This window comes from Schistocerca serialis, chromosome 2, assembly GCF_023864345.2.
Source record: "Schistocerca serialis cubense isolate TAMUIC-IGC-003099 chromosome 2, iqSchSeri2.2, whole genome shotgun sequence".
NCBI classification, from domain to species: domain Eukaryota; kingdom Metazoa; phylum Arthropoda; class Insecta; order Orthoptera; family Acrididae; genus Schistocerca; species Schistocerca serialis.
The window spans coordinates 539,272,627-539,285,141 of record NC_064639.1 but is presented as its reverse complement, the minus strand read 5'-3'; the positions used below and the strand labels follow the sequence as shown (position 1 = coordinate 539,285,141).

The 12,515-nt window shown below is 41.5% G+C and overlaps 1 protein-coding gene and 1 pseudogene across 1 annotated transcript in view; both read left to right on the top strand.

Moving 5' to 3' along the window:
- Positions 1 to 12,515, top strand: part of LOC126456186 (sperm flagellar protein 2-like) — a 189,656-nt gene that overhangs the window by 36,922 nt on the left and 140,219 nt on the right. The window lies entirely within an intron of this gene.
- LOC126459430 (5S ribosomal RNA) lies at positions 2,611 to 2,728 on the top strand (annotated as a pseudogene).

Below are 12,515 nucleotides of genomic sequence, written 5' to 3'. Positions count from 1 at the left end.
CGATGTGATATGACCTTGCCGTGGTGGATGGGCTTACGTAACTAACAGTATCACATCTGTACCCCCATGCACACTGAGTAGTGTAGTTTGTTTAACGTCAAACGTACACCTTGGGCATTGCTGCATGATTCATTTGTAGTCGACCATTGTTAAATTATGATGATTATTGCGCTATCAATTGCTCCATTTTGTAAATATTTATTTTTGTTCTGCCATACGTTTTCCCCCTTCCCCGATAATATTCCGTAGCAATTTGACGTCATTCTGACCAGTGGTGTTATTTCTACAGAGGTTTGAAAGTTTAATCACTCCGTATATAGGGTGAGTCACTAACTATTGCCACCAAGAATAACTCCGAAAGTATGATACAAGCTGAAAAGTTTGTGGGACGAAAGTTGCATGGGACAATGGGGGCCATAAAATGACGTTGGTTTTTTGTCACTAGGTGGGGTCGCTTCAGAAATATGAAGGTCAGCTTTGTTTTTTTTTATGGGATGCTATAGTTTGGTACTTATTTGCTGATAGCAGCTATCGAGACTAATCCTATGATGTGAAACAGTAAGGTCTTCTAAGGTCAACGAAGGTCAAAAAGATGGCATGAACGTTCATTTACAGAAGGTGTTCGAAGTGATGATCATTGGTATCAATGCAGTGCTGCAATCTTCTTATCATGGATTGAGTCGTATTTCTTATCACATCGGCTCTTATCGAAGCTCATGCTCCGACGATTCTTTCTTGTGTATCTTCAGGTGTAGTTGGAACGTCTTTATAAACAATGTCTTTTACCAATCCCTACAAGAAAAAATCCAGACGCGTCAAGTCTGGCGAACGAGCTGGCCACGACACATCTCCTCCGCGTTCAATCTAACGATTTGGGAATTGTCTCTGCAACTCATTTCTAGCCATCAGCGAAAAATGTGTCGGTCACCCATCGTGTTGATAGTTCAATCTGTTCCTTATTCTTAAAGTTATTTCTTCCAATAACAAACCTAATGTTTCTTGCAGGAATGAGGTGTACTTCCTACCATTAAGATTTGCTTCGATGAAATTGAAGCCTATAATCCTGTCCTCCAGAATCCCACACCATACATTCACCGACCACGGGTTTTGGTTTGCAACTTGCCGAAGGCAATATGAATTTTCAGTTGCCCAGTAATGCGTGTTATGCAAATTAACATTTCCATGGTTCGTGAAAGTAGCCTCGTCAGTAAATAAAATCAAATTAATTAATGTGTCATCCCTCTGAATCTTAAGTTGAGCTCATCGGCAGAATTCAATGCGACGCATGCAATCCGTACCAGGTAATTCTTGGTGGACACTGATTTGTTAAGGATGATATTTATGGCGATGCAGAACACGAACAACACTACTCTGGCTAATGGCAGATACCCTTGCAATTTAACGCGAACTACCAGAAGGATCTCGGACCACAGTGGCAAGAGTACCAATTTCCGTTTCCTCGTTTGTAACTTTCCTTTGCCGGATATGTTTCCGATGCGTTAAAGACCCAGTTATTCTCAGTTTATCATACACATATTTAAATGTATAACGTGTAGGGTGAGTACGTTGAGGATATCTTTCAGCATATAAGTCTATAGCTCTCACTGAATTTCGTTGGCAGTCTCCGTAAATGAGAAGCATATCGACTTGTTCTTTGAAGGAATACATAATTCACATTCGCATGATTCGACGATAGTAGTCTTACCGTTCCTATTAGTGTTGTATTGCGAAACTGTCGAATGTTGTTTACGTGTCAAAGTCAAGTTAGATGGATACGCCGTATTCGGCAAATATTTACTATTTACACGATATACGAGCGAGAATTGTCAGAGCATGTTCTTCGATAAGTGCCGAAGTGATAAGGAATACTGCTCAATCCATGGTAAGCAGATTGCAGCACTGCATTGATACCAAAGGCCTTCATTTCGAACACCTTCTGTACTTGGTCGTTCATGCCACCATTTCGACCGTCGTTGACCTTAAAAGACCTTACTGTTCACACAGCATTGGGTTCGTCTCGATAACAGCTATCACAAAATAAATACCAAACTATAGCATCCCATTAAAAAAAAAAGGTTGACCTTCATAGATCTGACACGACCCCGACTAGCAACCGAGCGGTTCTAGGTGCTACAGTCTGGAACCGCGCGACTGCTACGGTGGCAGCTTCGAATCCTGCCTCGGGCATGGATGTGTGTGATGTCCTTAGGTTAGTTAGATTTAAGTAGTTCTAAGTTCTAGGGGACTGATGACCTCAGAAGTTAAGTCCCATAGTGCTCAGAGCCATTTTCACCCACCTAGCAACAAAAATCCAACGTCATATTATGGCCCCCGTTGTGCCATGCAACATTTATCCCACAAACATTCCAAGCTACTATCATACTTTCGGAGTTGTTCAAGGTGGCAGTAGTTAGTGACTCACTCTGTATATAGGGTGTTGAGAATTTCCCGTTACAGACTTCTAGGAATTGGAGAGGGGAGTGAGTACATACTATTTTGAATACAAATCTGTGTCCGGAAACGTATCATTTCCGTGCTTCAGTTGTCTGAAAACATCATATAATTATATTTTTCCCTGAGACATTTAAGTCTCTTCTTTATCTAAGATAGGGCAACGGCCTTGCCGCAGTGGATACACCGGTTCCCGTCAGATCACCGAAGTTAAGCGCTGTCGGGCGTGGCCGGCACTTTGATGGGTGACCATCCGGGCTGTCATGCGCTGTTGCCATTTTTCGGGGTGCACTCAGCCTCGTGATGCGAATTGAGGAGCTACTCGACCGAATAGTAGCGGCTCCGGTCAAAGAAAACTATCATAACGACTGGGAGAGCGGTGTGCTGACCACACGCCCCTCCTATCCGCATCCTCAGCTGAGGATGACACGGCAGTCGGATGGTCCCGATGGGCCATTTGTGGCCTGAAGACGTAGTGCTTTTTTTTTATCTACGTTAATGACTGAAGCACAAATTTTAGTTCATTTCTTCTGCTTCAATCATTATGTCTGAAAACATGTTTGCTGGGAAGGTTTGCAACAGGGTAGTTATGATGGGGTAATCTTACGTCAGATTGGCTGATGTCATTTGACGTGTATCCTACCTCTCTGACCTTGTTAGAGCCTCATCGTAATTCGGAATAACACAGGCACTGCAATATCATATTTATCCGCCACAACGGGCAAGCGACTTTCGAGTAAAATGTCTCCTCTGTATGGGAATATACATAATGGATGTACAAGTACAGATTGTAGACAAACAGTTGACAATATATGGAAGTTTGAGACTGGACTTCAGTCGTGCTCGAATGGCCATATGATATGGCGACCGCTCGCGATAATCATTCGAGGCCGCGCGGGCTAGCCGTGCGGTCTTGGGCGCCTTGACACGGTTTGCGCGGCTGCCCCCGCCGGAGATTCGAGTCCTCCCTCGGGCATGGGTGTGTGAGTTGTCCTTAGCGTAAGTTAGTTCAAGTTATATTAAGTAGTGTCTAAGCCTAGGGACTGATGACATTAGCAGTTTGGTCCCATAGGAACTTACCACACATTTCAAATTATTCGAGAACCGGTCCGGCAAAAATTTTCACTGTCGTCATTCCATTATAAAGCCGATGGTTATCCATATTCACAACTGCGATTGCATTTAATGTATTTAATAACGGCTGCAGTCGTCGCTGTGCCTGTTTCTTCAGACATGCATGCTTGTCTGAAGGAACTTTGCATCGTAATTTGGAATAACACAAGCACTGCAATATCATATCGTACTTATTTTTTGTGTTACCAGTCCACTTAATTTTCAGTTTCTTGTAAATCACCAAACCTCAAACGATTCGATTTTCCTCTTTTGGTTTCCCTATCGTCCGTGATCGACTTCGATACAATGCTGTACTCCAATCGTATATTTTCAAGAAGTTCTTTCTCAAGGTAAGACCTGTGTTTGATACTAGAAAACTTATTTTGGCCAGGATTCATATGAAGATGTAATGCGTTTAATCAAATATAACAGTATGGTATTATTGTAAAGAAGACATAAAATAGAGCAAAGTGCTCAAAAGCGGACCCTCTTTTGTTTTAAAAAAAGAAAATAATAACAAATTATGTTTTAAAAGCATGTATTATTTACTTTACATTTTTGTCACCATTTACATTTTGCTCTTAGAAAATCTAATTAAAAGTTCATATGGAAAAAATTATTTTCAAAAACATTATACCTAGCGAGTTTGAAAAATATTTGACAAAATCAGATTCCTCCTAAAAATAATCGAAATAGCACTAAACAAAACTGGAAAATGTATTATATCAGAGAAAACATAATCTAGTTTCATACTAGGTATAATATAACATCACCCAGAAGGTTATAAAATTTCTCTTTGTTTTATTCGCTGAACCCAAGACCCCTGGTGAAGTACGTTTTTGTAGGCTTTCATTCTGACAGTGCGGTTTTGTGGCGCGTAAGAAAAAGTCAAACTTACTTTTTTCCCTCAATTTGGCCTATGAAAGAACTTTCAGTGCTATTTTTCTCTGCAAATTGTAGGGCCATTCTGTACAAGTTATTATGAGTAAGATCTAAGAAAGGAGATTCCATAGCAAGACAGTATTAAATCAACTCTTCTTTAAGATCTTTGCCCAAAATTACAGGTCTGCCTCTTTGGTTTTGCTGTTTCCTCAAGTGTACCGACCTTCATGTCGGACAACCTCACAAGCTTTGTTCCTTTTTTTCATTTTCTTTTTTACATTAAACTGTTTGTCGACCTTCTTCCAACTCATCTTTTACTGAACTGCATCAATAGCTTTAGTCATTTTAGAAGATCTCCCCATTATCTTCTTCGAATCTGCAGTAGAACTCCTAGCCAATAAGACAGGCAGACTTTAAACACGAAAAAGTAAGCGGTTCGGTTTCGTCAGCTTAAGGAAGTCTCGTTTAGGCAGCTACACCCTACGTTTTGTTAAGTAATTAAATTTTTAACCAAATATCTAAATGAAACGTTTTAGACATAAACATTAACCTTGAATATTACGTTTCAAGAACAGATGTGGGTTGAAAGACTTACATGCTGATATCTGGGAGAAGTAACGAAAAATACAGCACAATAAAAACTATATAAACTGTCAAAACATATAACGTCGAAGTGATAAGTAGCAACTAGCGGTCAGGCGAATGCAGAGCCAGGAGACTAGAACGCCTACTTTAGGGGGAGGGGGGGGGGGGCACTTTCCTCATAAGTATGTGAAATAGTAGTATAAAATTGTGCTTTAGGTATATTACTGAAAAGTTCTTACCATTTTCATATCAAAATAATCTGCCTACAAAAAATTTTGAGTGGATAACAGTCAGTAGTTTCAGATATAATAAGATTTTTGTACTTCCTGACTAATATGTAACTTCTGGGGTTCGACATATTCTTAAACTTGCCGAATCAGCTATACACTGATGAGTCAAAACTTATGACCACCGACCACCGCGAGACTGAATGCAGCCTGGTGGCCTTGCGGACACATGATCTTCTAAAGAAGCATACAGGTTATCCCAGGAGGAATTGTCAGTACTCCGGAATTTGACAGGAAAGATCATTCCCAGCAAAAAAGTCTAGTAAACATTGGCTCTAATATACACACCTTAAGAACTATGAGCACATGTTCTGTAGAAGAGATTGGCTACACAGTAGCGAAGAGAACAAGTGCTCCATGTTTACTAGAGGTTTTTTCTTGTTTTGGACCATACTACCACTTCGCAAAATATGGAAAGCTAAGAGCTTGCACTAGAGGAGATTTGTTTCACGGAATCGAAGATGGAGAAGTTCTCATAGTTGTTAAGGTATGCAGTTCAGAGCCCATGTTTACTAGACATTTTCGCTTCGAATGATCGTTCCTGTCACATCCCTGAATATTAACCATTCCTTCTGGGATATCCTGTATAAGAGGACTACAGATGAATGGGGCGTCATTCTACTGACGCTACGAGGCGCAAATGTGGAAAATCACTAACGTAAGCGGCATTGATAAAGGGCATATTGTTATGACCTAGCGCCTGGGAACGAGCATCTGGGAAAGGGCTTTTCGCTTGCTGCTGTCGTGGTTGAGGATGGGGAAACCAAGAGTGGACGAGGTTTTCGACGTCCACCCCTCATCACTGGACTTGGAGGTAGGGGACTTACCTTCTTGCTAAAGCAGAATAGGCGGCGATCTGCCGCAGATCTGACAAAGGAGTACAGCACTCAGGCAGGACACACTGTTCACAGCAAATCCGATTGTGTTCCCATGTTGATCAAACGACGTCGTCAGTTACGATTTCAATGGACATGGGGTCATCGTGACTGGTCCATCGATCGATGGAAACGTGTCGCCTGTCATGTTTGTAATTACACATCGTTCATGGTCGTGTCCAGACACACTGCCACCCAGGCGAATGACTGCTCGAAACGTGCACTGTTATGGACGCAGGCCGGATGGGGGCAGTATTATGCTGTGGAGGACATGCACCTGGGCAAGACGCAATCAATACCTTCACTGAGCGATGACAACGATGCAGTTACTGATGACAGTGTTACTAAAGCAGAGTTATTAAGCACTGTTTTCCGAAACTCCTTCACCAAAGACGACGAAGTAAATATTCCTGAATTCCAATCAAGAACAACTGCCAAGATAAACATAGAAGTAGATATTCTCGGAGTAGCAAAGCAGCTTAAATCAATTAATAAACCCAAGGCCTCCGGTCCAGATTGTATACCAGTCAGGTTCCTTCCAGATTATACTGATACAATAGCTCCATATTTAGCAATTATATACAACCGCTCGTTCACAGAAAGTTCCGTACCTAAAGACTGGAAAATTGCTCAAGATACACCAATACCCAAAAAGGGAAATAGGACTAATCCGCTGAATTACAGGCCAAAGCACTAACGTCGATCTGCAGGTGTGTTCGAGCATCATGAATTACCTCGAAGAAAACGATTTACTGACACATAGTCAACACGAATCCAGAAAAGATAGTTCTTGTGAAACACAACTAGCTATTTACACACACGAAGTGTTGAGTGCTATTGACAAGGGATTTCAAATTGATTCCGTATTTGTAGATTTCCAAAAGGCTATTGACACGGTACCACACAAGCGACGTGTAGTGAAATTGCGTGGTTATAGAATATCGCGCCAGTTGTGCGACTGGATTTGTGATTTCATGTCAGAAAGGTCACAATTCGTAGTAATAGACGGAAAGTCATCGAGTAAAACAGAAGTAATATCCGGCGTTCTCCAAGGAAGTGTTATAGGCCCTCTATTGTTCCTGATCTGTATTAACGACATAGGAAAAAATCTGAGTAGCCGTCTTAGATTGTTTGCAGATGATGCTGTCATTTACCGTCTTGTAAAGTCATCAGATGACTAAAACGAATTGCAAAATGATTTAGATACGATATTTGTATGGTGCGAAAAGTGGCAATTGACCCTGAATAAGGAAAAGTGTGAAGTTATTCACATGAGCATTAAAAGATCCGCTAAATTTCGGTTACGTGATAAGTCACACAAATCTTAAGGCTATAAATTTAACTAAGTACTTAGGGATTACAATAACAGATAACCTAAATTGGAATGACCACATAGATAATGTTGTGGGCAGAGCAAACCAAAGACTGCGATTCATTGGCAGAACACTTTGAAGGTGCAACAGGTCTACTAAAGTGACTGCTTACTCCACGCTTGTCCGCCCTATTCTGGAGTATTGCTGTGCAGTTTGGGATCCGCATCATGTGGGACTGACGAATGACATCGAAAAAGTTCAAAGAAGGGCGGCTCGTTTTGTACTATCGCGAAATAGGGGAGATAGTGCCACATACGTGATACGTGAATTGGAATGGCAATCATTAAAACAAAGGCATTTTTCGTCGCGACGAGATCTTCTCACGAAATTTCAATCACCAGTCTTCTCCTCCGATTGCAAAAAGGGAGCATTGATCATCACGATAAAGTAAGAGAAATTTAAGTTCTCGTTTTTCCCGCGCGCCGTTCGAGGGTGGAACGTAGAGAGACAGCTTGAAGGTGGTTCATTGCACCCTCTGTCAGGCACTTTATTGTGAGTAGCAGAATAGAGGTAGATGTAGATGTGGATCCGTGGAAGCTGTGGCACTAATCGAAGACACCATGACAGCTGTTGACTCTGTGAATATTGTAACAGACCACATGCCTCCTTTCATGCTTGATGTCATCCCCGACGGCACTGTCATCTTGCAGCGGGATACTTGTCCGCGCCAGAATAGTGCTACACTAGTTTTAAGAACATGATAGAGACCTCACGTAGTTGTCTTGGCCAACAAATTCGCCTGATCCGAACCTGATGGAACACATCTCGGCCGTTATCGGGCGCTAACACGGCGCCAAGAAACCACTGGCCAGTAATTTACAGGGACTGCGTGACCTGCGTGTAGTCATCTGGTGGTACATACCTCCAGAAACCTACCAAGGGCTTGTCTAATCCGTGCCATGCAGAATCGTTTCGTTTTTGTATTACGTTCCAGAGGTGGATCAACATACAACTGAGCAAAGGCCGTCTTAACGTTTTGTTTCATCAGTGTACAAAGGAAAAAAAAATCTTGAACATGCCAGCAGTCAACTAGTGTAGAATTATCGATACAATGAGAACCATACAGCCAACCAGTTGCACGTCAAAAGTTTATTCAATCCTTTATCTAGGTCAGAAAGATATAAATCGGTCTTCCTCAGAAAAAGTAATAACACCTAAAAGTAGGATATATTACAACCATACATGGAAGTCATATGTGCAGCAAAAACAAACATAAAAAATTACGTACAATGGAAATATAAAATGAACTTTGTGTTACATATTATGTAAGAAGAGAAACGAAATCATAAGGCTTAGTCAGCAGTAAAATGTTCCATACAAATGCTATGGCATAACCATAAGGCTTAGTCAATATTAAAAATGATCCATGTAAAATCTGAGGCTACGTGCATCGTACAGACAAACAGACAACTAACACGACATAAGGGACAAGCCGGCAGGAAACTTACGCCCAGGTCGCGCTCACATAGGAAGCGGTGCCAACCACAAAGGAGACCTGACATTTTAATAAAATTACCTTAAAATAACATTACAGAAAGGAAATATTTCATTTAAGATAAGCCTCTTCTTACTAACGAATATGGCTATACAGTTTCGTGTTTGACTAACAGCAATCCTGGGAAAAATTTAATTCACGCCTTAAAGCTTGATGACGAAAAATTTTCTCATTCTGGCGTCCATAAAATAAGGTTTAATGATTGTCCCTGCGACTGTATAGCGCAGACAGGAAGAGCTATCAGGGCGACACTCAAAGAACATTTACTGGGTAAATGGGACGGTGGCTGTACGTGTGCCGATCATCTCATGCATTGGCGCACTCGCCTATGAAATGTGGAAGACACGATTATTTTGCGTGGGGTAGAGAAGGGTTTTATATTGGACTTGCTGTAGGAATTTCAGATTTTTAAACACAATTTCATTTGGAGGGACATTATTCTTAATCATCAATTATAGCTTAAAAACAGAAACTGTTTCGGTGGCTTTCGGCCAGTTTTTAAATTGACACAGCAGCTGTATTTGGTTTCACGCGCTGTTTCAAGGTGTTATTTTTCTCAAAGACACAGTCTGTCATCATCCTACTGTAATGTGCGTCGTAGTTTTTTTTATCATTGGCAAAGTTCAAAAAGGTTTTTTTATAAGTTTTGTTAAGTTCTTCTTTCTGTAACGTTATTTTAGCGAAATTTTATTAATATTTCAGGTGTCTGGGTACTCGGAGTCTTTCGCGGTGCCATGCTCCAATAAAATGTTATGGGTTTACAAGCCTTGTCATTTCGAATGAAACGCTATAGACTCCGACAGACACCTATCGAAAGCACGAGTGTTTTATTCTAAATGACGCGGCTTGTTAATCGATACGATTTTATTGGTGTCAGGTGTCTTTTGTGATTGGCACCGCTTCTTGCGTGAGCGCCACTTGGGCATAAGTTTTCTGCTGCCTTTTCCGTTCTGTTCTGTTAGTTGTCTGTTCGTGTGTATGATGCACGTAGCCTTATATTTTACATGGATCATTTTTACTTTTGATTAAGCCATATGGCTATGCTGTAGCATTTATGTGGATCATATATGAATTATTTTACTGTTGGCGAAGCCTTGTGATTTCTTGTCTCTTTCCATACAATATGTAACACGTAAATTTATTTTATGTTTCTACTGTATTTAATTTTTGATTTTTTTCTGATGCACTTATGACTTCCATGTACTGGTTGTAATACACTGGTGTGCCAAAGAAACTATTATAGACATGCGTACTCAAATACAGAGATATGCAAACAGGCAGAATACGGCTCTGCGGTCGGCAACGCCTATATAAGGCAAGAAATGTCTCGGGCAGTTGTTAGATCGGTTACTGCGGCTACAGTGGCAGGTTATCAAGATTTAAGTGAGGTTGAACCGGTATTATAGTCGCCGCACGAGCGACAGGACACAGCATCTCCGAGGTAGCGATGAAGTGGGGATATTCCCGTACGACCATTTCACGGGTGTACCGTGAATATCAGGAATCCGGTAAAACATCAAATCTCCGACATCGCTGCGGCCGGAAAAAGATCCTGCAAGAACGGGACCAACGATGACTGAAGAGAATCGTTCATCGTGACAGAAATGTAATCCTTCCGCAAATTGCTGCGGATTTCGATGTTGGATCATCAACAAGTGTCAGCGTGCGAACCATTCAACGAAACATCTTCGATATGGGCTTTCGGAGCCGAAGGCCCACTCGTGTACCCTTGATGACTGCACGACACAAAACTTTACGCCTCGCCTGGGCCCGTCAACACCGACATTGGACTGTTGATGACTAGAAACATGTCACAGTAAGACTCAGTTTTTACAGTTTCTAACACACAATTCAACAAAACCTGACATTTTAATCTCACAGAACGGGCATATGATTTGTGGAACTGAATAGTTCAAATTTCTAGGTGTTCAGATAGATAGTAAGCTGTGGTGGAAAGCCCACGTTCAGGATCTTGTTCAAAGACTTAATACTGCCATTTTTACTATTCGAACGGTATCAAAAGTGAGTGATACTTCGACACGTAAATTAGTCTACTTTGCTTATTTTCATTCACTTATGTCGTATGGTATTATGTTTTGGGGTAACTCTTCCCATTCTAGAAGGATATTTTTGGCTCATAAACGGGCGGTTCGGGCAATAAGTGGTGTGAGTTCACGAACCTCTTGTCGACCTCTGTTAACGAGTCTGGGTATTTTGACATTGGCCCCTCAATATGTATATTCCTTATTGTCGTTTCTTGTTACCAATATTAGTTTATTCCCAATAATAAGCAGCTTTCACTCGGTTAATACTCGGCAGAAATCAAACCTCCATCTGGATCGGACTTTCTTAACTCTTGTGCAAAAAGGTGTGCAGTATACTGCTGCATCCATTTTCAGTAAGCTGCCACTCGAATTCAAAAATCTTAGCAGTAATCCACGCGCTTTCAAATCGAAACTGAAGAGTTTCCTCATGGGTCACTCCTTCTATTCTATCGAGGAGTTCCTTGAAAAATTAAGTTGATTCTTATTGTATTGCTGATAGCGTTTACTTATACTTATGGACTGACTTTTTTTCAGGTTCATGAACATTTATTTTTATCTGTTATTACTTTTATGTTGTAAGTTCATGTACTGACACGTTCCATGACCTTGGATATTTGCTCCTCAATTTGGTCCTACGGAACTTGACGTGTAAATAAAAAAAAAAATGTTGCCTTGTCGGACAAGTCTCGTTTCAAATTGTATGGAGCAGATGGACGTGTACGGGCATGGAGACAACCTTATGGATACATGGACCCTGCATGTCAGCAGGGGACTGGTCAAGCTGGTGGAGGCTATGTAATGGTGTGGGGCGTGTGCATTCGGAGTGATATGGGACCGCTGATACGCCTAGATACGACTCTGACAGATGATACGTGCTTAAGCATCTCATCTTATCACCTGCATCCATTCTTGTCCATTGTGCATTCCGCAGGACAATGCGATACCCTACACGTCCAGTATTGCTACAGAGTGGCTCCAGGAACACTCTTTTGAGTTTAAGCACTTCCGCTGGCCACCAAACTCCCCAGACATGAACATTATTGAGCATATCAGGGATGCCTTTCAAAGTGCTGTTCAGAAGAGATCTCCACCCCCTCGTACTCTTACGGGTTTACTAACAGCCCTGCAGGATTCGTGGTGTCAGTTCCCTCCAGCACTACTTCAGATATTAGTCGAGTCCATGCAATGTAGTGTTGCAGCACTTCTCCGTGATCGCGGGGACTCTATGCGACATTAAGCAGGAGTACCAGTTTCTTTGGCTCTTCACTAGGTGTTATTACTTCTTCTGCGCAAGTCAGATTTATATCTTTCGAAACCTAGATATTGTTGTTGTTGTGGTCTTCAGTCCTGAGACTGGCGTGATGCAGCTCTCCATGCTACTCTATCATGTGCAAGCTTCTTCATCTCCC